At 45.8% G+C, this 26,915-nt stretch overlaps 1 protein-coding gene across 4 annotated transcripts in view; it reads right to left on the reverse strand.

Annotated features, from left to right (window-relative positions):
* The window catches only part of IQSEC2 (IQ motif and Sec7 domain ArfGEF 2), a 216,165-nt gene that overhangs the window by 176,558 nt on the left and 12,692 nt on the right, over nucleotides 1–26,915 (reverse strand). For all 4 annotated transcript variants that reach the window (XM_075835305.1, XM_075835304.1, XM_075835306.1 and 1 more), the window contains exon 3: nucleotides 25,283–25,430. The gene's annotated coding sequence lies outside the window, so the exon portion shown is untranslated. The remainder of the gene's footprint in view (nucleotides 1–25,282; nucleotides 25,431–26,915) is intronic.

A 26,915-nucleotide genomic window follows, 5' to 3' on the forward strand; every position in this document is an offset into this window, starting at 1 on the left:
GGAAATTTTATGCAGCGTGTGGAAGAGATTTGTTAAATCTCATCCAATATGCTGCTACTGTATTCTGCTGCGTTTTTTCTGACCAAAATTCCGGACGGAAAAAACGTGCCAATTCCGTTACACGTGGACGAGCCCTTACACTGCCAGACGTTGGGCGTGTAAACGAGAGACGATCAATGAGACAACTCGTTGATCGGCGCTTGTTTGCTCCTTCACAATGAGCTATGTTTGGAGACGAGTGGTCGTTACTACGATCACTCGTCCTCATACGTTTCTATCATGTCGGCAGAATGTCTCCCTCTTTACACAGGGAGATGTGCTGCCGATAACGATAATATTTTCTGCTGCAGAAATTATACAATTAGCTGATGAACGAGCATTTGCTTATATAACACCAACATTTTCCACAGTGCTATGCATAAAACGTATGTAAAAGACTAAAAAGGGGGGAGGGGACAACGGCGCTCCTCTAAGGTGATATTGTACAGAAAGGATTGCAGCAATAGAAGGTAAGTTGATTTACTCACTTAATAGCGTTGTGCAAGTGTAGGCACAACACTACTGCTTTGCGCGAATACTGTAGGCAATCTTTTCTTGTAGGTTTGGCTGCCACCCGCTGCTATCCCACGGGTAGAATCCTCTATACCCAGGGAGACGAGAACAGGAGGTTTGAAGGAAAAGATTGCAGCTTTCGGGAAACGGCGCCAGACCAGTGAGTAAACCTCACTTTTGGATTACTCACTGGTCTGGCGCCGTGTCCCGAAAACTGCAATCTTTTCCTTCAAACCTCCTATGCATAGAACGTAGTCACTGTAACGTCCGTGGTCGCTGACCACGAACTCCTTCCATCCAGTCGACGCCCTTCTCTCAAGAGCTGTCTGCACACACGGCCGTCCTGCTCCACAGTGACCACCAGTGTGCGCTCACGAGCTCAGTCCAGACCAGTGACTTCCAGGGCTTCCTCCGGACTTTTCGCATGGTGTTTGAGAAGCCTGGACGGGTCCCATCTGCAGCGGCTTCCTTGATTAACCTACATCAAGGAGGCACCTCCGTGAGTGAGTACGCCATCCACTTCCGCACCCTGGCGGGAGAACTGTTATGGAACAATGAGGCCCTGGTGGATGCATTCTGGCATGGACTGTCTCCAAAAATTAAGGACGAACTTGCCGCTCGAGACCTGCCATCTACCCTGGATGACCTCATCCTTCTGTCCGCCCGGATTGATATGCGGATCTGAAAACGCCTCCAAGAGGTTAGACGGGAGGGAGGCCTTCCTAGTCTGGTTCCTACTTTGCAGCAACGCCTGCTGTCCTCAGATGTCGATCCTCCTAAGAAGTCTGTGATGATGGACCAGTGTAAGCTATCCACCCAGGAGAGACAACGCAGACGCACTTCAGGACTCTGTCTATATTGCCATCTTGTGTGCCTGTGTCCCCAAAAATCCCAAAGCCTAGGGTTGCTAGGAGAGACAACCTTGGGTAAGAAAGAACTTCTGTCTAAATTGTCCATACCAGTGACAATAGTGTCCGGCGAGAGAACGCATCAGGTTTCTGCGTATCTGGACTCTGGATCCCCTGCTAATTTCATCCGTAGAGACCTGATGGATCTTCTTCAATTACCCACCACCCCCCTGGAGAGGCCATTGACGGTTGCATCAGTGAATAGACTACCTCTGCCAGACCTAGTTATAGCTGTGACCAAGCCGCTGCGGCTCCAAGTGGGAGCTCTTCACTCCGAACTCCTGTCGTTCTATGTCCTATCCAAAGCCGTTAACCCTGTGTTGCTGGACCTGCCTTGGCTCCGACTACATGCCCCAGTCCGGGACTGGAATTCTGGAGAGGTTCTCCAGTGGGGCCCTGAGTGTCAAAGCCGATGACTGGTGTAGATTCGTTCAGCTCAGTCTTCGCTGCCTCTGTCTTTGGCAGAATTGCCGGGTCATTATGCTGCATTTTCGTACGTCTTCAGCAAGAGGGAGGCGGAGACATTGCCTCCACACTGGGCGGATGACTGCCCTATTGAGCTGATTCCTGGTGCATTTCTTTCTTTCGTATATATCCTCTCTCCTTGCCAGAGACTCTGTCCATGTCCGCCTATGTGAAAGAGAACTTGGAGAGGGAATTCTTACGGAAGTCTTCCTCCCCGGCAGGAGCCGGGTTCTTCTTCGTCAAAAAGAAGGATGGTTCTCTTCGTCCTTGTATTGACTACCGAGGTCTCAACCAGATCACGGTGAAAAATAAATATCCGTTGCCACTGATCTCAGAACTGTTTGATCGTATACGTGGCGCCAAGATTTTTTCCAAACTAGACCTGCCTGGGGCTTACAACCTAGTCTGGATTCACCAAGGTAATGAATGGAAGACTGCATTTAACAGCCGTGATGGACACTATGAATATCTAGTAATGCCCTTCGGTCTGTGTAATGCTTCCACAGTCTTCCAGGAGTTTGTTAATGACATTTTCCGTGACCTACTCTATGTTTGTGTAGTAGTCTACCTTGATGATATCTTGATTTTTTTCTCCAGATCCTACGACGCATCAGAGACATGTCCGTCAAGCTTTGATGCGGTTAAGGGAGAATCGTCTGTAGGCTAAGTTGGAAAAGTGCGTGTTTGAAAAAAAATTCTCTACCCTTCCTGGGCTATATCGTCTCAAGGTAAAGTCTGTCCTGGAATGGCCACGCCCTTAAGGCTTGAGGGCCATACAGCGCTTTCTGGGATTCGCCAATTTTTATAGACCGTTTATTCCAAACCTTTCCTATCTCTAACCTCACTAAGAAGGACATGAACGCCAAGGCTTGGACTCCTGAGGCAGTCCGCATTCAATAGCCTGAAGAGTGCCTTCACGTCAGCCTCTATCGTCCATCATCCAGATGTCTCTCTACAGTTCTCGTTGGAGGTGGACGCATCCTCTGTTGGTGCTGGTGCACTCCTGTTCCAGAGAGGCTCCGAGGGCAAGTCAATAGTATGTGGATATTTTTCTAAGCTCTTCTCTTCCGCAGAACGCAACTACTCGATTGGGGACCGGGAGTTACTGGCCATCAAATGTGGAGTGGAGACATCTACTAGAGGGCGCAGCTCATCCCATCCTGATTTTTACAGACTATAAGAACCTCACCTATATTCAGACGGCCCAATGTCTGAACCCTCGTCAGGCCAGGTGGTCACTGTTCTTTACCAGGTTCCAGTTTGAGCTTCATTATCGCCCAGCCGACATGAATGTGAGAAGTGATGCCTTGTCCAGGTCTTGCGAGACAGAAGACACCATGGAGATTCCACAGAACATTATTGATCCGTCTTGCATTGTCTCTGTCAATCCCCTGCAAGTTGGGGACATTCCTCCAGGGAGGACTTTTGTGCGCCTGGCTGACCGTGGAAGAATCCTCCGCTGGGGACATTCCTCTAGACTGGCAGGTCACGCGATAACCTGTGAGACTCGGGATCTTATTGCTCGTCATTTCTGGTTGCCCATGCTGCACAAGGACATTATGGACTTTGTTTCTTCCTGTTCAGTATGTGCAGCCAACAAGGTCGCTCACTCCAGACCTGCTGGACTGCTCCAGCCATTGCCAGTGCCCTAATGCTCCCTGGCAGCATATAGCTACGGACTTTATTACAGACTTGCCTCTCTCTGCCGGATGCAGTATTGTCTGGGTGGTGGTGGATCGATTTTCAAAGATGGCCCACTTCGTTCCTCTGACCGGTCTTCCTTCTACTCCTCTGCTGGCCAAGCTGTTGCTTCCAACACATCTTCCGCCTGCACGGCTTGCCGTAGCATATTGTGTCTGATCGGGAGGTTCAGATCACAGCGAAGTTCTGGAGAGCCCTCTGCGGACTCCTAGATATAAAGTTGGACTTTTTCTCGACCTACCATCCTCAGTCCAATAGTCAGGTCGAGAGGATCAATCAGATCTTGGAGAACTACCTACGCCACTTCATCTCCAAGCAGCATGATGACTGGGTGCAGTTGCTTCCATGGGCTGAGTTCTCTTACAACAATCATACCAGCGAGTCCACACAGAAGACACCGTTCCTTATTGTCTATGGCCAGCACCCAAAAATTCCTCTCCCGGTCCCTGTTACGTCCGAGGTGCCAGCTGCTGACACGGCTTTTGGGGACTTTCTGCAGTTCTCGCAGCAGACTCGATCCTCCATCCTGATGGCGGTCGACCGCATGAAGCGCAAGGCGGACACAAGGAGAAGAGAACCTCCTCAGTTTCTTCCTGGCACGAAGGTCTGCCTGTCCTCCAGGAATATTCGACTGAGGGTGCCGTCGTACAAATTTGCTCCCAGGTTCCTCAGTCCCTTCGAGATCCTTCAGCAGATCAACCCTGTCGCCTACAAGCTTCGGCTGCCTCCTACCCTCAAGATCCCCAACTCCTTCCATGTTTCTCTCCTGAAACCAGTGGTTCTGAACCACTTTACCAAGACTCCAACCCTGCGGTTGCCTCCAGCGGCCCTTCAGACACCTTCGAGGTTAAAGGCATGGTGTCGCCCCAAAAACATGTTTTTTTTTTTAAATTTAAACATTTAGTGTGTGGGTGATTAAACATTGTTCAAATTTTTTTTATTTTTTTCGCGAGTCAGGAAATATTATAAATTTTTTCAAATTTTTCAAAATTTATAATACTACCCATTTTTGGTCACTAGATGGAGCTGTTTGGAGCTAGTTCCCAAAATTGCAGCATTGCAACATTGGGTTAAAAGCTATCGCTCTAGTGAGCGCTCAGCATCCCCCCCTCCTTTATCCTGGCTAGTGCCGGGATAAACGAGGGGTTTGAAAGGTTTAACCTGCTACACTGTGTGTCGCCATTTTTTGAGGTAACTCACAGTGTAGTAGGTTTACATGCAGTAGTAAACACACACAAACACTAACATACATTGAAATCGCTTACCTGCTCCTGCCGCCGCGGCCCGTCCGCTCCCTTTGCTGCCGCTGTCCCATGTGCACTTGTCCGGAAGCCGCGACCGGAAGTAGTAATATCACTGTCCGGCCGCGACTTCCGGTCCACAGGAAAATGGCGCCGGACGGCGCCAATTTCGAATAGGACTGTGTGGGAGCGGCGCATGCGCAGTTCCCACACAGACGCCGTACACGGCAGTCAATGGGACGGGAGCCGTTCGCAGTCCCTATGGGACTGTGGCTGCCGTGTTCCATGTCTGTGTGTGTCGTTAATCGACACACACAGAAATGGAACAAAAAATGGCAGCCCCCATAGGGAAAAAAAAGTGTGAAAAAAAGAAACAGTAAAACACAAACACACAAATGAAAATAAACGTTTATATTAAGGCACTAACATCTTTAACATATAAATAAAATATTTGTGATGACACTGTTCCTTTAAGGAGATCTTGGACACCAAGAGAGTTTGAGGAAAGACTCTTTATTTGGTGGATTGGAGGGGGTTTGGTCCAGAAGAGAGGTTCTGGGAGCCAGAGGAGAATCTCAACGCTCCTACCCTCATTAAGAGGTTTCTCTCTCGTTCTGGTCCCAAGCGGAGGGGGCGTAAGAGGGGGGATATCGTAACGTCCGTGGTCGCTGACCACGAACTACTTCCATCCAGTCGACGCCCTTCTCTCAAGGGATGTCTGCACATACTTAAGAAGCCAGAGCGCACGCATGTTGGAGATTGAGCTAATTGCTCCCAGAGCACCCTGGGCTATAAGAAGGTCCCAGACCCATCCTCCCACGCCTGAGCGTTGTTGTCGTATTCCAAGTTTGTCTTGCAAATGGTCCCCTAGTGTTTCCATCTCCCAGTGTTCCCTGTTCCTGTATCCTGTAACCTGTATCCTGATCTAGTCCCGCGCTGATCTGTAGCCGTGCTGTGCTGTATACCATGCCTGTCCTGCTTCTCCATGCCTGACGTCTACCTGCTGCCTAGTTCCTGCCAAGCCTGCCTTGCTACTGTAATGACAGGGATAGGGAAACAGACAAGTGAGCCCTAATCTACCCGCCACTCAGTCCCTGCCTACTTGCAACGACCCGCCCTAGGCGACGGGGTACAACTGGGCGATGGCCCTACACTCAGTAAGTGCACGACAGACAACCAGACAAGGAAACACAGAACAAAGGGAAACGGGGCAGTTGCCCACGGCAACACCGTGAGCAACAAGAGTAGTAAACGAGCCGAGTCAAACGAGGAGAGTACGAGGTGCCAAACGCAGAGCAGGAGAGTAGTGAACAAGCCGAGTCAAACCAGGAGGGTACGAGGTACCAAACGCAGAGCAGAAGAGTAGTCAGTAAGCCAGGGTCAATACGAAGCAGGGACAAGTAGTTCAAGAAGCTGCAGCAGGGCCAGGAAACCAACAGAGAAGAATCACAAGCAAGGAGGAACAGGAAAGGCAGGAATAAATAGACAGAGGGCGGGAGCTAGCTCCGTCTGGCCAGGCTGTGATAGGCTCTCCCACTCCTAAGCCTGCCATCCTGAGTGGTGGAAGATGGAGTCAGTCTCACAGACATAGAAGCAGGTGCAGACAGATTACCTATGGGCGTGGATACAGAAGCTGTGCCTGGCAGATCCTTAACAGCTACTGTTCGAACTGCCACAAGTACCCTATATGAACTATAGACTCTGACCTGCGCCCTGTTGGCCAGCTGCCATACCGCCAAGTCGGTACGGCCCAGTGGGTCCACGAACCCTACGTGACAGTCACCCACAGAAGTCCCTGTGCTCAATGGGGCTCACAATCTAATTTCCCTATCTCAGACACATATAATACTGGGACCAATTTTACAGGAAACTTATTAACTTATCAGTATTTTTTGGAGTGTGGGAGAATACCAAAGAATCGAGAGTAAACCCATACAGATATGATAAGACCATACAAACTCCATGCAGATGTTGCCCAAGGTTGGACTTGAACCGTGGAACCTAGTTTTGCAAGGTCACAGTGCTAATCACGGAGTCCCTGTGAGTCTGTATATAAGAGTGCATGCATGTATTTAAGTATCTTATATATACGTCCTCGCAAAATATTGCTCTCTTCTCCTCCTCACAGTGCGAAGTTCATGTGAGGAGGAGGAGAGGATTTTGTTGCTTCCTGTAGGAGCGGAATCCCTAATCCCCGGCCACAGCTTCGGCCGAAGCTGTGGCCGGGGATTTCGCTCCAGGATATGGACAGTGACGTCAGGGACTTCTCCTGGAGCAGTCCCCTACTCCTGAAGCGGAATCCTCGACGTTGTGGACGGTGATTCCAATCCAGGAGAATTCCCTGATTTCACTGTCCCTATATGGACATTGAAGTCAGGGATTTTTCCTGGAGCGGTCCCCTAGAGGAAGGTAGGGGGATGCCATCTATGGGGGGTGGCTATGTACAAGGGGGGCTGTGTGACATTACCTACAGGGGCGGGCTGTGTAGCACTACCTACAAGGGGGACTGTGTGGCATTACCTACAAGGGGGCTTTGTGGCATTATCTACGGGGGGGCTGTGGCAGTATCTACAGAGGGCGGTGTGTGGCATTATCTACAGAGGGCAATGTGTGGCATTATCTACAGAGGGCAATGTGTGGCATTATCTACAGAGGGCAGTGTGTAGCATTATCTACAGAGGGCAGTGTGTAGCATTATCTACAGGGTGCTGTGTGGCAATATCTATAGAGGGCAGTGTGTGGCATTATCTACTAGGCGGGCTGTGGCAGTATATACAGAGGGCAGTGTGTGGCATTATCTACTAGGGGGGCTGTGGCACATCTACAGAGGGTAGTGTGTGGCATTATCTACTAGGGGGGCTGTGGCAGTATTTACAGAGGGCAGTGTGTGGCATTATCTACAGGGGCTGTGTGGCATTATCTACAGAGGGAAGTGTGTGGCAGAAAATTAACGCCTCACGCACATGAGCGTGTGCGCTGGCCGAGTCCCGTCAGTTATCCGAGGCAAGATAGAACATGTCCTATCTTTCCTCAGATCGGAGACTCGGATCATTTTTCACGGACCTGATTCACCCGCTAAAGTGAATCGGTCTGTGAAGACAATCGGGTGCCACTCGGATGCCGTCAAAAACGGCCCGAGTGGCACAACGGTCGTGTGCATGAGGCATTACAAATGAAATTCATCCATTTTTAAAACGGACAGAGAAAAAACGTATGCAAAATCGGCCATTAAAAACGTAAACACAGCCCGGAACGGAAACCGAACGGATGCAAAACAGCCAAGAAAAACGGACCAAAACGGGCCCCTCTGCCACATTAGAAGACCCCAGTATTATATCTGGTACATGGTTTGGGGGGACCCTGTTAGAGATTTTGCAGTGCGCTTCACGTTACGCCTCTGTGTGTGGATCGGAGTATGTAAGTGTATATGTGTGTACATGGAATTGTATATAAGTACAACACTCAGACCCTGTCGTGTGAATAGAGCCTTACATAGGACTGCAGGTAACATCTACACTATCTGTGCTCAGAGAGTTATAACTGTGTGTTATCTCTGGTGTTACATAGGACTGCAGGTAACATCTACATTATCTGTACTCAGAGAGTTATCACTGTTATCTGTGGTGTTACATAGAACTGCAGGTAACATCTACTACATTATACCTTTACCCCGGGTGAATAATCTATTATTCAGCAAACGCTTCCGTATTTTTTTTAGGTTTCACATTTTTGTAATTAGGTTTTAAAATACACTTATATTTTTTTATAATATTTTTTTTACAAATACTCATCATTCCTTTTACTAGCAAACCCGTGTAATGGGTTTTATATACTAGTCTAGATATGTGTCTATATGTGAGTAACTGCCTGTGTGTATAGATGTATATGCGTGTGCATGGGCATAGCTATAGGGGGTGCAGTGGTAGCAGTTGCACCTGTGACCTGGTGCCAGAGGAGGTCCAAAGGCCCCTCTGCCACATTAGAAGACCCCAGTATTATATCAGGTACATGGTTTCGGTGGACCCTGTTACAGATTCTGTATTGCGCTTCAAGTTATGCCTCTCTGTGTGTGGATCTGAGTATGTAAGTGTATATGTGTGTACATAGAATTGTATATAAGTACGTGTGTGTATATATGTATGAATGTATGGAGGAGCCCCATAACAGATTTTTCTGTGGAATCCCATGATTACATGTTACACCTATGTATTGAAAGGAGAATCCTTGTATGATATCAGCCTGGTCTGTCTGATAACTAATGATTTTGATATATATAAAAGTGAGTCACATTAAACCTTTGACTGTTCCACTCCATTGTCGTTGTAGACAGCGCTCTTAGCTTGATCCCTGTTGTTCCCCCCACCACACCGTACCTTGCATTGTTGTTTCTACCTGATATCCTTTACTCATTAGGCTACACTAATCTCTAGAAGAAGGCAAAGAGCTCACACTATACAATGTGCCAACTCCCACATGCTTGCAGAAAAAGGGGGGGGGCGACGGGTGTGAGAGAAAAAAAAAATACACCCACCCACACGCTGACAGAAGCTAGCAGAAAGCTGCTCAATATATCCCTGTAATGTCTTTACGTTAACTCTGCCAGGCTCCTACTCATCTATGAGGGTCTGCTCCTACCTGAGTAAAGGAATTCGTATAAGACCCTAGAATTATCCACATCTGCATACACACATCCATGTACACAGATATGCAATATCTCATATATCAATTTCCACAGTAAAAAGTCTAAAACAATTATGATGTAGAGTCTACTGTAAGGTGTTCTCAGGGCCCGTTGGCTTCTCCATTTTGGGTCAACAATGGTCCCACCCTTATCGGATTTCAGTAGAACTCAACTTCATGTGGCGTTGTCATACTTTGTCCTCATGTGTTTGAGGACCATTTAGTTCCACACACCTATGAATGAATATGTGCATCAAAATGCAGAGAAAATGGGTTAATCAGATCAGGTAGTATCTATTGTTTGGTTAATTGTCTCCTAATATCTATGGCTGATCACATTAAAAGGGTCGTCCCATCTGGATAATCAATTCTTCGATTTAAAGAGGCTCTGTCACCACATTATAAGTGCCCTCTCTCCTATATAAGGAGATCGGCGCTATAATGTAGATGACAGTAATGCTTTTTATTAAAAAAACGATCTATTTTCACCACTTTATTAGCGATTTTAGATTTATGCTAATGAGTGTCTTAATGCCCAAGTGGGCGTGTTTTTACTTTCGACCAAGTGGGCGTTGTACAGAGGAGTGTATGACGCTGACCAATCAGCATCATGCACTCCTCTCCATTCATTTAGTCAGCGCATAGGGATCCTTTTAGATCACTATGTGCTGTTTTATACTAACACATTAACGATACTGAAGTGTTTAGACAGTGAATAGACATTCCACGGGATGTCTATTCACAATCTCTGCACTTCGTTACTCTGTCTGTGGTAGTTACAGCAGAGGAAGCGTAATCTCGCGAGATTACGCAGTAAATGACAGGTTACAACGAGATTACGCGTCCTCTGCTGTATATCTAAAATCGCTAATAAAGTGTTGAAAATAGATTGTTTCTTAAAATAAAAAGCACTACTGTCACCTACATTATAGCGCCCATCTCCTTATGTAGGAGATAGGACACTTATAATGTGGTGACAGAGCCTCTTTAAGCTTCCCTGGCGATGAACGTGACGCCATGAGTCCGGCTTCTGAAGATCTGTGTGGCCCTTAAATTTTAGTACTACAGGGCACCCATTCAAATAAATCTGCGACTATGTAATACATGGTCAATTTGAGTCTTCAACATTGGGAACTGCTTTTGTAACAGCTGGAGCATGGACACACACAAAGGTACCGTCTGTGTCCATAGCAATCTATGAGCATCGTATTACGAACCCGTACAGCACAGATCCTTAATACGGCTGCGTAGGGGCCCTTGGATCCATCTTTGGAGGAGAAGAGCATTCCTATATATTATATCAGCTGCTAGAGAGTTATTTACTAAGTGTGATATATAAACAGACCATAGCAACCAATTAGGCATTTCCTCTCATGGTCTAATTGATGATTGGTTGCTATGGTTTTCCGTACTTCCGAAAATAGCCATACACTGGAAATTATTTACATTAGTCGGTGTCTTTGTCATTCATTCTTAGTTTTACTTTGGGGTCTGATATTAGAAAAGCATTAAAAGTCTTTTTTTAATGATTGGTTTCATTCCTCACCATCCTTCCCACCACCTCTGCCCCCTGCTTTGTGATGACACCTCTGTACCCAGCATTTGTCTAGCAACAATGCACCCTTGGAAATATATTAGCATTGCAAATACTGTGTCTATACAAGCAGAACAGGACTTAGCCTACACACTGCAGCAGCATTCTGCACACCCGCGACAAGCACTGACTGACTCAAAATGACTCATAATGCAATACACCCCCACCCCCTCCATGCAAGGGACCCTGTGGAGAAAACTCTCTACAGAACAACTGCTGGGGTTAAAGGCTGTGACTGTGAGAAGATGGGCTGCTTCAGACATGAGACATGCAAGGAGCTCACCGGGTATTGTCCATGACCTTTCAAGGCTATAATTACTGCTAACTATGTACAAGAATGAGAGAATATGATGGACAGGTGGGGGGTGGCAGCAGAAACAATGAGGGAAAGGGGTAGTAATGCTATATTACATTCTCTTCATTGGAGAAAATTAATCTCTGAGCAGATTGAGGATTCCTACAGAGGGTTCTATATTATTATTATTATATTAAGCAGGGGCGTGTTTAGGGGTGTGGCTGGTGGGCCTTATGCAGGGGTGTGTAACGTAGAGGAGGAAGGAGTCAACGTCTTTTTTTTTTTTTTACTATGCTGAATAGTATAGTCGACTATGCTATAAATAAATACAGAGGCATCCAGTAAAAGACAACGTACACAGCGTAGTGTACATTTTTATTTTTCATGTAAGACTATGGGTAATGTATGCCACTGCATGCCTATACAGTGGCATAGGTCAGAGTCTTTTGTCGGAGGTATACGTCAGGGAACACTCCCGACATATACCTCAGATGGAAGGCTCGAAGGAACTGTGAATAGAGCCTTATTTGGTTCACATAGTATTTTATACTGCAATGTGCTTTTACTTAGGAGTAGCATGTTTATCTGTTCACTGTATGACATAACACCATATGGAGGAATAGGGACCAACAGAAGGTACTGTGCAGGGCACGATCCAGCGTAGGGCCGGCTCTGGGCACATGCCACAAGTGCTGGATGGTGTAAAGTGTGCCAATGAGGGCTGGCGACAAACAGTCTTTCGGGAGAGGTTAAAATGAAATCTTTGCTCCGGGTAAAAAACCACCTAGCCACGTCTCTAATATAAGGATTTTGGTGGCTTCTATCATTTCATGTCTTGTTCACTAATGTTTTTATCTATTCCACACATCATTGTCTTACCGCAGACTTTACCAGACCTTCTGATGGGGCAGAAATGGCAGGGCTTTCGCAGTTCATAGACCACATATTGACAAGGCTAAAAAAACTTATGTGAAAATGTACTTAAAACCTGGTTTGGTTTTGGCAGATTATACATGGTTCACACAGGTAAGAGTAGATTTTACTAGATTGGGGCAATGTCCTGTACGGATCCTGAGCAGCAGCATGTCCATGGCTGTGTTCACAATTATACAGGCTTCTGAGGGTTATTCATAACTCAGACATTTACGGCATATCCACGGGATATGCCATAAATGTCTGATAGATGCGAGTCCCAGCTCTGGAACCTGCACCTATCTCAAGAACAGGGGCCACCCGACCCACCTTGAGACAACCACCGACAGAAATTATTTTAGTCTTCCACCTTATGGTCCTGAAATCCTGCTGGTCTGGCACCAATTATTTAATTGCAGCCTACACAATACCGCCATATCACCATAGAGTTCCAAGATAATTCTGCCATGTACAGCCCATATAATATTACAATATGGTGCCCAAATAATATGCAATATCCAAAATAAAACTCCCCTAAGATGCCCACATAATACTGCCATATAGTTCTTACATAAAAATACAATAAAATTCTCAAATAATATCAGCATACACTGCTAAATAATAATAAGTTGTTTTAGTTTGCCACGGGGGCTCCTGTCCGTGGGGGCTTCCTTGGAACTAGGACCCTGCACAATTGCCTAGTTTGCCACTCCCTGAAACCTGCACTCATAATAATGATCCCAGGCTGATCTACAATTTTCAGGATCAAAACACAGAGTAAAAACACCAGAAGCCTGCAGGTGCTGGAAAGCATATGGTCATAGATGAGGACAACAGAGGGAACTTCTTTGTATTAGTGGGTATTAACCTTCAAAGGGAGTTTTGATGGGATGTTGATCATTTTGGCCAGGGTCTACAGCCGGGTTCACACATTTTCACAGCAATGTGCAAAGATATAGAATGGGAATTAATGAATTATGAATTATTATTTTTATTGTGGCATGCTCTAGTTGTGGCCTGTAGGTACTGTTTTAGCTACTGTTTTCCTCATGTATCGTGTTCGCTGAATTTCTTTTAGTGTGATAGCAGATAACAACTGCACCACAACAGCCTGTCTGAATGAAGTTTGCTGTAGATAAAGGAGTCAACATGACTAGCCTAATAAATTTGCTGTACAAAAATATATTTTTTTCGTAGTAAGGCCTCATGCACACGACCGTAAAAACTCCCGTTATTACAGGTCGTAATTACGACCCGTAATAACGGGCTCATAGACTTCTATTGGCGACGGGTGCCTTCCCGTTTTCTCACGGGAAGGTGCCCGTGCCGTTGAAAAAGATAGAACATGTCCTATTTCAGGCCGTAATAACGGCACGGACAGTCCATAGAAGTCTATGGAGCTCTCGTAATGACGGGTGGCTACATGTGTGCACCCGTCATTACGGCAGCGTTGCTAAGCGACGTCAGTAAATAGTCACTGTCCAGGGAGCTGAAAGAGTTAACTGATCGGCAGTAACTCTTTCAGCACCCTGGACAGTAACTACCGATCAGTATAAACCTGTAAAAAATAAAAATAAAAGACTTTCATACTTACCGACAACTTCCTGCTTCCTCCAGTCTGGTCTCCTGCCCGTTGCCTTGGTGACGCGTCCCTCTCGACATCCGGCCCGACGTCCTGGATGACGTTTCAGGCCATGTGACCGCTGCAGCCAATCACAGGTCAATCACAGGCTGCAGCGGTCACATGGACTGCCACGTCATCCAGGGATGTCAGGCTGGATGTGAAGAGAGGGACGCGTCACCAAGACAACGGCCGGGTAAGTATGAAATTCTTTAACTTTTATTACTGAAAAGGCTGTCCCTTCTCTCTATCCTGCACTGATAGAGAGAAGGGGCTGCCGATTAGTGCAGTACTATTTTGCCGCCAAAAACGTGCCCGTAAATACGGGTGGAATACGGGTGACACCGGACCCATATTTACGGGCACGGGTTCGTAAATACTGGTGCAAAACGGGTGGAATACGTGTGACACCGGACCCGTATTTACGCCAGTATTTACGGGTGGGAAAAAATACGGTCGTGTGCATGAGGCCTAAGAGTTTGGTTTCAGAATTGTTAATGGAGTGTGAAGGGTTTTTACCAGTTTTTACCAGCCTACTGGTTAGGTGATGACAGATTGGTTTCCCCCGTTTAAATGGAACAGCGGTCAAGCATGTGCACGACCGATCCATTCTTTTTCTTTGGGACTGAGGGAGATAGCCGCAAACAGTGCTCGGCTATCTTTGTCAGTCCCATAGAAAATGAATGGAGTGAAAATGTGCATGCTTAACCGCCACTCCAAACAAATGAGGTTAACGGGACACAATGATCTACCAGTTATCACCAGTGGAAAGGTAAACACTGATAAAAACTTTTCGCTATCGGAATACCCTTTTAAGCCTCTTTCTCAGCTCAGTGCCAATTTGGCCCTGAACTGAATACCTGAGTATTATAAGACTGGTTGTTTGGGACCAGTAATCTGTTCAACTCAAAACTGGATTTGCACTGTGCCGACAATAGAAAATAGGGAAAAGAGCTTAATACCAGTCACAATATGCTGTTGCCTCTCTCAACCTGCTTTATTAATCAGATTATTTTTTTTTTTAAATCTATGGTTTATGGGGATCTAAATTCAACTCCGAGGATGTTGCAGCCGTAGTATTACCCCTAAAATGTAGTTGTATTATGGTCATGTAAAATAAGAACAATTATTTTTCTTCTTTCTAGATGTCTAGTGTATTTGTTAGAACGAATTCTGCATATTGTAGATTTGTTTTCAATTAAGCCTGCTGTAATATATTCCTTGAATCCATTATTACACGAATTAAGATGGAGAAATATTATAGAGCATTTACATATTGAAGATACATTCACAGCCTTTCATGCAACAGAATGTAGTTCTGTCTACAAAAGCAAAAATCATATAGAGAATTCTGCCACCTGGTGGCAGGCGATAAGATTAAAAGAGTTCTCCGCTTTTTATTAAATGTTGCTAAATTTAAAGAGCTTCGGTGCTGTGGCATGGCGGTGTGAGGACGCACACTGTCAAGGCTCCGAACCCGGCTTCACAGAAAATCGCCCATAGGGCTCACATACCTGGCTCCTGTGAGTTATGACGAAGGGGAGGAATCGTAGGAGCCTCTCGGCGACTCCCTGCACCTCTGCTATCGGCAGATTCCTTCGCTTCTGACAGGACTTGTCATCTCCACAGCGCTCCTCCGTCCCGCCGTGTGCTCCCGCCGAGTCCCTGCTCCACCCGGACGGCCTGTGCCCGCATTCTCTCCCCAGCGCGACCTCCTGATATGGCGACACCAGAGGTATGTCTGGGCTTTGACAATGAGCCCGGGACAGCTCAGCCGGCCCCAATGGATGACTATCCTCCTTTCCTGCCCCAGTGTGAGACACAGCAGGACACTGACCGCACGGCATTGCAACGCCGGGCGGTAATGGCGGCGCCATTTTCCCCTGCCACCTCACAGCAGTCTCTCCCGGAGGACATATCGCAACTTAGTCAGGGGACCCCTGCTATATTTAGAGGGCCACCCTCTCCTCCTGCTGTTGAGAGACACTAACAGTTGGTCTTCTCTCGGGGTCCTCCACCTTCTATGGAACGGACCTTGACGGAGCTCTGGGAAATGGTACGTGCCTTGCCCACGAAGTCGGACTTGGACTTGCATCTTTCACGCCTGGAGGAAAAACATGACAAAGCCATTCATGCAGTTACCCAGGAGGTTTACTCACTTACCGCACGTGTTGCGACTCAGGAACGCCAGAACTCTGTTCACTCTCTGGACATCTCGGTCCTTTCTTAGACCCTGGAAACACAATCTACCCAAATGCGGGACTTCTACTCGCACCTGGATGATGTTGAAAATAGGGGGGAGATGGAACAATCTGAAATTAAGGGGCATATCTGAATCTGTGCCTCCCAGAATTTTTGCATGACGCAGTGACTAATATATTCAACAAGCTCCTGGATAGGCCACGGGATATGGCTATCAAGCTGGATAGAGTGCTTAGACTGGCGGGCCCAAGGGCCAGAGATACCAACCTCCCGCATGATGCAATCTGCAGAGTTCATTTCTACAAACAGAAGGAGCATAGCACGGAGAGCATGGGAGAAAGGTACAATACCATGTAATGGATCGGAGGTCACCATTTTACCTAATGTTTCCAGATTGACCCTCTACATGCGTAGAGCTTTATGCCCTTTACTGGTACTAAAACAGCGGATGCCACGTACAGGTGGGGCCATCCCTTCCACGTCATCCTCAGAAAACTGGGACATTCGTTTGCGGTTAGATCCCCGAATGACTTGGAGGAGGCATTTCGGTTCCTGGAGATCCCCCAGTCCTGCCTGATTGGACTGCGCCCCCAGCATTGCTCTTTCCCAGGGGTGGTCCCTTTCCGAATCCAGCATGCCCGATCCTGCCTCGTCCCAGAGACGGTCCAGCCAAGGTGCGGACACAAGTGAGGTGCTCCCCGCGCAGAGACTGATCTTCTACAGATTACCTGTATGGACTGGTCCTTGCATTGTGGGTCTTCGGTCTGTATTACCTGTGTTTGTCTCCCCCTTTGCAGCGTAGTTACAGGGATATCCCCGTCACTTTGCAGGTTGGTTTAAGAACAGGGGATTCCGCTTAGTACAATTGTGCGGGGGCTCCTCTAATTGTTGAATCTCAATATGTCTCTCCCTCCAGGGTTGTCCCTCCAGAAGTCTACTCTCATGCCCGTTCCTTGCTTGTGTGTCTCCCTAGCCTCGAAGGGTGCATACCGTGGGGTGAAACAGGATGGATAGATTAGCCTTTGTGGGTATATGTCCCGTATATCCTGTGGTTCAGACTCCACACATAGTCCTTAGTGATGACACTCACCTTTTACTCCCCCTGACTGTTGCGCTCCTGCTAGTAACTGTGCCATTCAGGCTTTAGGCTACACAGGTGCTGTCCCGGAGAGTTGGGAGCCTCCCTTAGGATTGATGCTGGTGGGTGGTTCCTTGCAGGTAGGACGGGTCGTCCACACCTCATTTAGCCGGTTGGGTCCGGAGCATAATCGAGTATAACTTGAGCATACTTGTATATTCCGCAGTTCTTATATACTACTTTGTTTTTTCAAAATCGAAGTCATTCTTCGTTCCCCACTAGGGTCCCGTGTTGCTGTTTATCGGTCTGAGGGTGATTTTCTTCTCGTTGAGACATAGCACACGACGAGTTGTTGAGGAGTTTTGTACTCTGCTTTTAGTGTATTGTTACGTTTTTCTGGTCACTCTACCTCTTCTAAGGGGACTTTCTCTTTCCTTGTTTCTTTCTTTTCCCCTCCCTGTCTTCCTCTTCCAACATGTCTAACATCACTATTGTTTCCCTGAATGCACAGGGCCTGAACATAGCTGAGAAGAGATCCTCCATTCTCCGTCTCCTCTGGAAGAAAAAAAGCACAGTTGGCCTTCCTTCAGGAGACCCACTTTCGGGCTGACTGTATGCCAAAACTCACAGATTCCCATTATCCGGATGGTTATCATAGAATGTCCCCAGACTCTAAGACGAAGGGTGTCTCCATCCTGATTTATCGCTCTTTCCCCTGGGAGCATGTGGAGACTTGCACTGATGGAGCAGGAAGGTATCTCTTTGTGAAAGGTAGGCTGGCCAACACACTGACCTCATTTTATCTCCCTAACTCTGGTTAGGTTGCCTTTTTAGAGAGGGTCCTGACGGAGTTGGATGACTTTCTGGAAGGTACTCTAGTATTGGGAGGTGACGTGAACGTGCCCCTAGATCCCACCTTTAATTTCTCACGAGGACACTCGTCCTTATCTAGGTCTGCCCATCGTCGTATACGTTGGTTATTACATGAACATCAATTAGTCGACATGTGGTGTACAAGATTACACATGCTTCTCGACCCCACATAATTCATACCCCAGAATAGACTATTTCTTTCTCCGCCATACACACCTATCATGCCTCTCGTCGGCTACCATAGATGATATTACTTTTTCTGATCACGCTCTTATTACACTTAATCTCTCATTCTCTACGGTCCATCCTCATTCCTGGCAATGGCGTTTGAATGAATCGCTTTTACAGGATCCGGCGGTATTAACAGATATATACGCAGGGACCTTCAGGACTATTTCTCCATGAATGTCTTCCCGGATGTTGACCCACTTTGCATTTGGGAGGCACATAAGTGTGTTGTTTGCGGTTGCTTCATTAGAATCTAAATCTAGAGTTCTAAATTAAAAAAGGAACGAGCGGCACACTTGCTCGATCTCTTATCCCGAATACATATGCTGGAGCTGTCCCACAAGGCCTCCCTGGAGCGGGATGTAGGGGCGGAGCTGGGGCAGCTGAGAGTACAGGTTCGGTCGCTATGCCTTTCTAAGGCTAAGGCTTCACTAGCTAAATGCAGATGGCGCTTTTATGAATTTAGTAATAAACCGGGTAGGACCCTTACACGGGCACTTAGAAAATCCGCTCTCATACATATGCACCTTATATTCACACCTCCCATAATCACCGCCTGCATCTTCCCCATGACATCACTGAAGCCTTTCGTGCCTACTATCACGCTCTATATAATCTCCCCCAGGCCTCTTCATCTTCCGACGGGAAGAGTCATTTGGAGAGGATAGAATCATACCTCCAGTCCTCTGGGATGAAACATATCCCCCAGGAGGCACTTGCCACCCTGGAGGCTCCTATTTTCCTATTTCCCCAGATAAGTTGTCGTGGGCACTGAAGGACTCCCCGTCGGGGAAGGCGCCGAGCCCTGATGGCCTCACTTTGCAATATTATAAGGCCTCACTTTGCAATATATATCTCCTCACTTCCTAAATGACTTCAACTCACTCACTGCGGGGAGCTCCCTCCCCCAAGATACAATTCGGGCTTACATTACGGTGATACCTAAGGAGGGGAAGGATCCTTCCCTTTGCCAAAATTACCGCCCCATATCCTTATTAAACGTCGACCTAAAGTTGTTTGCAAAAATGTTGCTGTATAGGCTGACTCCACTTTTACAAAATGTTATCCATAAAGACCAGGTGAGTTTTATGCCTCTTAGGGAAGCGCGTGATAATACCACAAGGGCCATTATTTAATCTATCAAGCTGCTGCCTCGGTTCTGCCCACGTTCTTTCTGTCCACGGATGTGGAAAAGGCCTTTGACAGGGTTAACTGGGACTTCTTGAAAGCAACCTTACGGTATGTCGGATTAGGCACCCATATGATGCAATGGATATCGAGTCTCTATTCCTCCCCCTCGGCCCGGGTTAAGGCCAATGGTCACTCAATCTGGAATGGTACAAGGCAGGGATGCCCTTTGTCCCCCTTGATATTCATTTTATGCCTGGAGCCCTTCCTATGTCATGTGCGCTCCAACCAGGATATAACGGGCGTTCCTCTAAAGGAGAGGTTTCACAAAGTCGCAGCATATCCGGATGATTTGCTCTTTTTTCTTACTTCACCAAGGATTTCCTTGCCTAATCTGATGGCGGAGTTGAATAGATACTCGATAGTGTCCAATTTCAAAATTAATTATCAAAAGTCGGAGGCTCTCAATATGTCTCTGTCGCAGTCTCTTGTGGAGGATTTGACGGAGTCATTTTCCTTTAAATGGGCTAGGAACTCTTTCAAATATTTGGGTATCCTATTACCAGTGATCTGTCTAGCCTTTATGCGGTGAACTACCCCCCACTTCTTCAACGCATAAAGAGTGATCTGGAATCCTGTACGACAGGTACCTTTACCTGGTTTGGTCGGTGCTCAATCTTTAATATTAACGTACTACTGAGGATTTTGTACCTCTTCCAAGCCCTGCCTGTCCACATTCCTCGTCCCTTCTTCCAAACACTGTTGTCAATACTACACAGATTTATCTGGGTGGGGAAACCAGCTCGTATTGCCCGTTCTATGCTTTTCCGTGCTAAGTGTGAGGGTGGTGTTGGCCTTCCGGATTTTGTCTCATATCATCAGGCCTAACATTTATCACGAATCCTGGATTGGTGTAGATATTATAAGGTTAAACAATGGGTATCTATGGAGCAGACCTTCATTGATTCATCGCTGCAGATACTTCCCTGGTTAGGCAAACACATACCCCTATCGGCACGGAAACACACGACTATTGGGCCCACCTTGGCGGTTGCGTCGCGGATCTTTCCCCGGAAAGAAATCTCACCGTCCTCCTCCCCATTGCTCCCGATTCTGGAACGAGGTCCCTTCCAGCACTGGTTGCGGGCAGGTAAGGGTCAAGCAGCTCATTTCCTACAGAATGGGAATTGGATGTCTAGCCAACAACTAACTAACTAACTCCTTCACCTTCTGGCAGGATACTCAACTGAGACATTTCCTCTTGTCATTGCTGAACCCATCGGAATACTCCCGGGGCAACAACCGTTTTGAACTTCTTTGCACAGGCACAATACGTCATACATTATCTCGACTTTATGCTCTCCTGATTTCTCCATCTAATCTCCCTACGCCTTCCTATTTGGTAAGTTGGGAAAGGGACTTAGACCTAACTTTTACGGCTGAACATAAGGATCGTTTGTTCACGATGACACATAAATCTTCCAAGGCTAGTAGATTCCAGGAAGCTGGATTTAAGATCTTGTCGTGCTGGTATCGAATACCTTCCAGATTGCACACATTGATACCTGCGGCCTCCCCGCTGTGTTGTAGATGTGGAGAACATGTGGGCACGATTTTACACACCTTTTGGGAATACCCGAAGTTGACTGACTTTTGGTCAGAAGTGTGGCGCATTTCCTCAAAATTTACGGACTTCCCCCTTCCATGTTCACCAGCCTTCTTCCTGCTCCAGCTGTGTAATATTCCATTATTTACATACAGGCGTTCTGTAGTTCGCCATCTGGTGAATGCTGCTAGAGCGTGCATTCCTGCGCCGTGGATACAATCTCATCCACCGTCCATTGCGATGCGGTTCGGCAAAATTCAGGAGATCATGAGAATGGAGGATCTTACTGCATCTATGAGAGGGACCCATGCTAAATTCATCAAAACGGGGTACCATTGGATTAGATTTCAGTCTTCATCGGAATTTAGGTCCATTGTTGCTTGCTAACTCCAAATCCTCTGGTCTTGTTCTCTGTTGGCCTCTTGCCCCTCCTCTCCTTCCTCATCCTCCTATCTTCTTTTCTGCCTCTCTCTACTTTCTTCTTGTCCTGTCTTTCTTCTAGGTTCCCGTAAATGTCTGCTCCATTGTTTTAGTTGTTTGATGCTGTTTTTTACTTCTTGCCTTGATGCATTATGTTGGCCTGCGTGCCGATGTTTGTGCTTCCTCATGTATGCACTTGATTATCTTCTGCTTAAAGAGGCTCTGTCACCACATTATAAGTGTCGTATCTCCTACATAAGGAGATGGGCACTATAATGTAGGTGACAGCAGTGTTTTTTATTTAATAAAATGATCTGTTTTCACCACTTTATTAGCGATTTTAGATTTATGCTAATGAGTTGCTTAATGCTCAAGTGGGCGTATTTTTACTTTAGACCAAGTGGGCGTTGTACAGAGGAGTGTATGACGCTGACCAATCAGCGTCATGCACTCCTTTCCATTTAGGCAGCGCATAGGGATCCTTTTAGATTGCTATGTGCTGTCTTATACTAACACATTAACAATACTGAAGTGTTTAGACAGTGAATAGACATTCCACGGGATGTCTATTCACCATCTCTGCACTTCGTTACTGTTTTTGTGGTAGTTACAACAGAGCAAAGCGTAATCTCGCTGTAACCTGTCATTTACAGCGTAATCTCTCTGATTTTTCTGTATGCTAGAGCTATTGCCCGGCAACAGTCCCTAAAGCCAGGGTGTTACTATGATGGATCCCGTTGGTTCTGTGGGGACTAGCGTAGTCACCAACTATACTGCACAAATGCTGATGGTGCATATTGATGACCGCCACCAGAATTCTGCCCCCTGAATTTCTCAAGAGAAGAGATATTAATATGTTATACCTTAGATGTCATCCTGTAAAATAATGACAGTAGCATCAGACCTAATACCAAAGCTGTGGCACCAAAGAGCTGAGCCTGGATAGCATAGGAAACATCATGGGTTTTGGGATTACTATGTCAACAGAGTTTAGAAATGTGGATGAACAGAACATTGTTGTCATGGTGACATCCTGGTAAATGACCACTGGGAAAGTATACGACTGCACATGTAGCAACAAATAAAATCTAAATCAGCTTCGGCAAAATGCGTCAGCAGAAACAGACAATGTACCACATGGAAACGGAGATTTGTTTGTATCCATCACCCGCATAAATATTCCATGGGACTCATGATGCATTGTTTGTCATGTATATACACACGCCCCAGATCAACCAGAGTACAGGCAAATAATTGAACATATAAGCGAAAAATACTCAAATTATTATCATTATTAATTTAAAGGAGAACCCGTATAAACTAAAAATGTACTTTATCTTGGGGTACTCTGATATGGAGCGTGGGAGTACTATAAGGGTTGGAAAGGCTGATGTCCTATTCCGAAGAGGTCCAATGGCCCCTCTGCCACATAATAGAACAATTACATGTATTAGCTGGAGGTGTAACTTGAAGACCCTGGACCCCGATGTAAAATTTGTAATAGGGTACGCCACCACTACCATGCACCATTTATTAAACCAGTGTCTTCTTAGATGGCACCTGAACCGGGTGTGAATGTTACCTTGGTACCCCGTATAGCTATGCCTCTGCTGGGAGGGCTGTTGTAGATTTTGCTTCCCGGCCCAGGAACTTAAAGTTACATGTTTGATAAGAAGAGATCTGTACTATGCACACCAAAAGGGAAATTATTTTCCAAATAATTGATTTATTTATAGCCAGTGACAGTGCGACGTTTCGGTCAATACCGTGACCTTCCTCAGGCACTTTGTTAATGCTTTATCGTGTTTGCTGGCGCATTTGTATGGCGGCTGACCGCTAGAGTGAAGCGCTTCCCTTTTGGTGTGCATAGTACTTTCTCTCTATTGGATCCGGTTGGGCCCCTACGTATGCACCCACGCCTAAACCTAGTGCTATCCGAACCTTGCTACATGTTTGATAAGAAGAAATCCGAGAAGCAAGGAAGGAGAGCCTTAAAGTGGTTGTCCGGTTCCAGCAAATAAATGTTATTTTCTGTATAATTAAAAGTTATACAATTTTCCAATTTACTTTCTATACTATGGGGGTTTTCCCATAATCATCCAGGATCATCCCCAGGATAGGTGATAAATATCTGATCGGTGGATTTCTGACCACTGGGACCCCAACCGATTACATGGTCTTACCTTGCCGTTCCTAGGAGCCCCACAGGAATGGAGTGGTAGTGCGCATGCTCGGCCACAGCTCCATTCATTTCTATGGTGCTGCCGAGCGCTATCTTCAGCAGCACCATAGAACTGAATGGAGCGGGGACTGAACATGCGCACTACCGCTCCATTCCTATGGAATTCTCATGAAAGGCAAGGTAAAACCATTCTCGTGATTAGTGGGGGTCCCCACGGTCAGACCCCACTGATCAGATATTTATCACTTATCCTGTGCATAGGTGATAAATAATGATTATGGGAAAAGCCATTTAAATCCTCATGGTTTTCAAGATCTCTGCTTGTTGTTATTCCATAGGAACATTCATTGTTCACTTCAAGTGGATACAATTCTCCCCATGGTCATGTGATGGACACACAGGTGCACGGCTCGTTACATGGTCGTGAAGGACACACAGGTGCTGGGATCCTTAGAAGACACAGCTCTGATACACATACTGTAACTGTAACGAGCCGTGCACCTGTGTGTCCATCACATGACGAGGACAGAATTTTATTCGCTGGAAGTAAACAATGAATGTTCCTACTGAATAACAACAAGCAGAGATCTCGAAAACCATAGGAATATATAAAGAAAGTATATTGGAAAATTGTAGAACTTTTAATTATACAAAAAAATAACATTAATTTGCTGAAACCGGACAATTAAAGATCCTTGCATTTACAATCCTGTGGAAACTGGAGCCTTGTTCATTTAAAGACCAATAACAGTATATGTGCATAAGTTGCCTTCTTCTTATTTGTATCTGGGAAAGCAGAGTGACGACCAAAATGTCCGTCATTAAAGCTCACACAAGGCTTGTCACCCAACTTTTCTAGAATCCTGAATGGTAAATCAGCCTAGTGTTTCACTCATATTCCCCCATTGACCAATTGCTGCATAACTAAGCAGATGAACCACTCAGGACTATAGGAAAGTTGGGTTACAACTCCTCGGGGAGCTTCAGTGGTGTCTCTATTGGCTTTTACCCAACTTTTCTGAAACACGTATAATTAATAAAAAATGTAAAACTAATTATAATCGCTGGAAAATTTCCACAATTCTAGTTTCATTAACATTTTAATTACTGACACCCCCTCACCATAACTAATATCAGCTAAGTTTTCCTTAGTTCTTCCATTAATTTATTCTATCTAATGGAAAGAAACAAATATAGGCATTCATGCTGTTCAGGGAACGCGCTACAACTCAGTCACTGCCACCTATAGGCAAATGATGCCAACTCCGACACTATGAACAATAATGTATAGAATTGCAGGTATATTGCGAATGCATCCACCTAGCACTATATTAACCTGCAGACCCTCTACTTCTCCAGTGAACCAAACTGTAATCGAGAAAGAAATGCATAGAGGTGGTTAAAAATTAAATTAAATTTGTAGATTTTATATATATATATATATATATATATATATATATATATTTATTCGGATTCACTTATTGTTTTCTAATATTTCCCACCATTTATTCATATTCTGTAGCCTATCCCTCATGTTTCAGGTCAAACATTGCTCCTCAAATGAATATTCTGGTTATAAAATGAGTACATGCTTACCCGTTACTGTTGCGATGCCCTCCAGTTCTGGCACCCGGCTCTTAGGGCCCACTACTGGTCGTGTGTTTGTGCCCAAGGATGACGACATATCGTTCATGCGGATGACCCGTCAAGTGACTGCGTTCATTAACCACTATAGTGATGAACACTGTGGACACCAATAAAAAATACAACGCTAGTCAGCGGCTCCTTGACCATGTTCACATGTTGAGGAGTCCAAGACAAAATCCATACAGAATCTGTGAGCTTTCCACCAACAATGCATGTGAATGGGGCACAGAGTAATGACTGTGCCACATATTTTATCATCTGCAGCAGTTTACTATTAATGTTGTGGGTTATAAAAAAATTACGGAGTGGTCATGATTCCGCAAGGATTTTTTCCGCAGAATGAAATACCCCATTCACATGCATTAGGTGTAGAATTTGCAACGTCTAAAAATAGCCTAACACTACAGGCGCCGAGATACAGTGGTTATAAAAAGTCTACACGCCCCTAAAATGCCAGTTTTTGTCATGTTACAAAATCAGTACAAGATGAATAATTTTAGAACTTTTTCCACTTTTAATGTGACCCATAATCTGTACAATTCCATTGAAAAACAAACTGAAATCATTTAGAGGGGAAAAATAAATATAACAAAACTACAATAATGTGGTTGCAAAAGTGTGAACACCCTCTTATAATTGGGGATGTGGTTGTGTTCAGAATCACATTTAGGCATCATTTACACGAGCGTAATATACGCGCGTGCGACGCGCGTGCTTTTCACGTGTGTCGTACGCACCTATATTAGGCTATGGGGCAGTGCAGACAGTCCGTGAGTTTTGCGCAGCGTGAGTGCGCTGCGTAAAACTCATGACATGTTTTATATTTCAGCGTTTTTCGCGCATCACGCACCCATTGAAGTCAATGGGTGCGTAAAAACCATGCAGGTCGCACGGAAGCACTTCCGTGCGAACTGCGTGGTTCGCGCAACAGCTGTCAAACTCTGAATGTAAACAGGAAAGCACCACGTGCTTTTCTGTTTACAAACATCCATTCAAAATGATGGCGGCTGCGAGAAAATCTCGCAGCCGCGCATCATACACTGATGACACACGCAGCTGTTAAGTGCCTTTTGCAAATGCAAAACGCCGCGTTTTTTTCGTGCGCAAAACGCACACGCTTGTGTAAATCAGGCCTTAAACTCATGTTAAATAGTAGTCAGTACACAGCTGCCATTATTTAAAGTGATTCTGAGTAACCACATATACAGTTCAGCTGTTCTATTGGGATTTTCCTGACATTTTCATTGTTGCATGTGACAGCAAAAGCCATGGTCCGTACAGCACTTACAACACATCAAATGGATCTGATTGTTGAAAGACATCAGTCAGGTGAAGGGTACCAAAGAATTTCCAAGACATTAGATATGCCATGGAACACAGTGAACACGTGTAATCCAATTCATCAAGAAGTGGATTACATTTTGCACAACAGTGACTTTACCAAGAACTGGACGTCCCTCAAAACTTGACGAAAATATAAGACGGAAATTGGTCCGGGAGGCTACCAAGAGGCGTACAGCAACATTAAAGAGCTGCAGTACTTTCTGGCAGGTACTGATTGTGTAGTGCATGTGACAACAAT

The sequence above is a fragment of the Rhinoderma darwinii genome, chromosome 8, assembly GCF_050947455.1.
Source record: "Rhinoderma darwinii isolate aRhiDar2 chromosome 8, aRhiDar2.hap1, whole genome shotgun sequence".
Taxonomy (NCBI): Eukaryota; Metazoa; Chordata; class Amphibia; order Anura; family Rhinodermatidae; genus Rhinoderma; species Rhinoderma darwinii.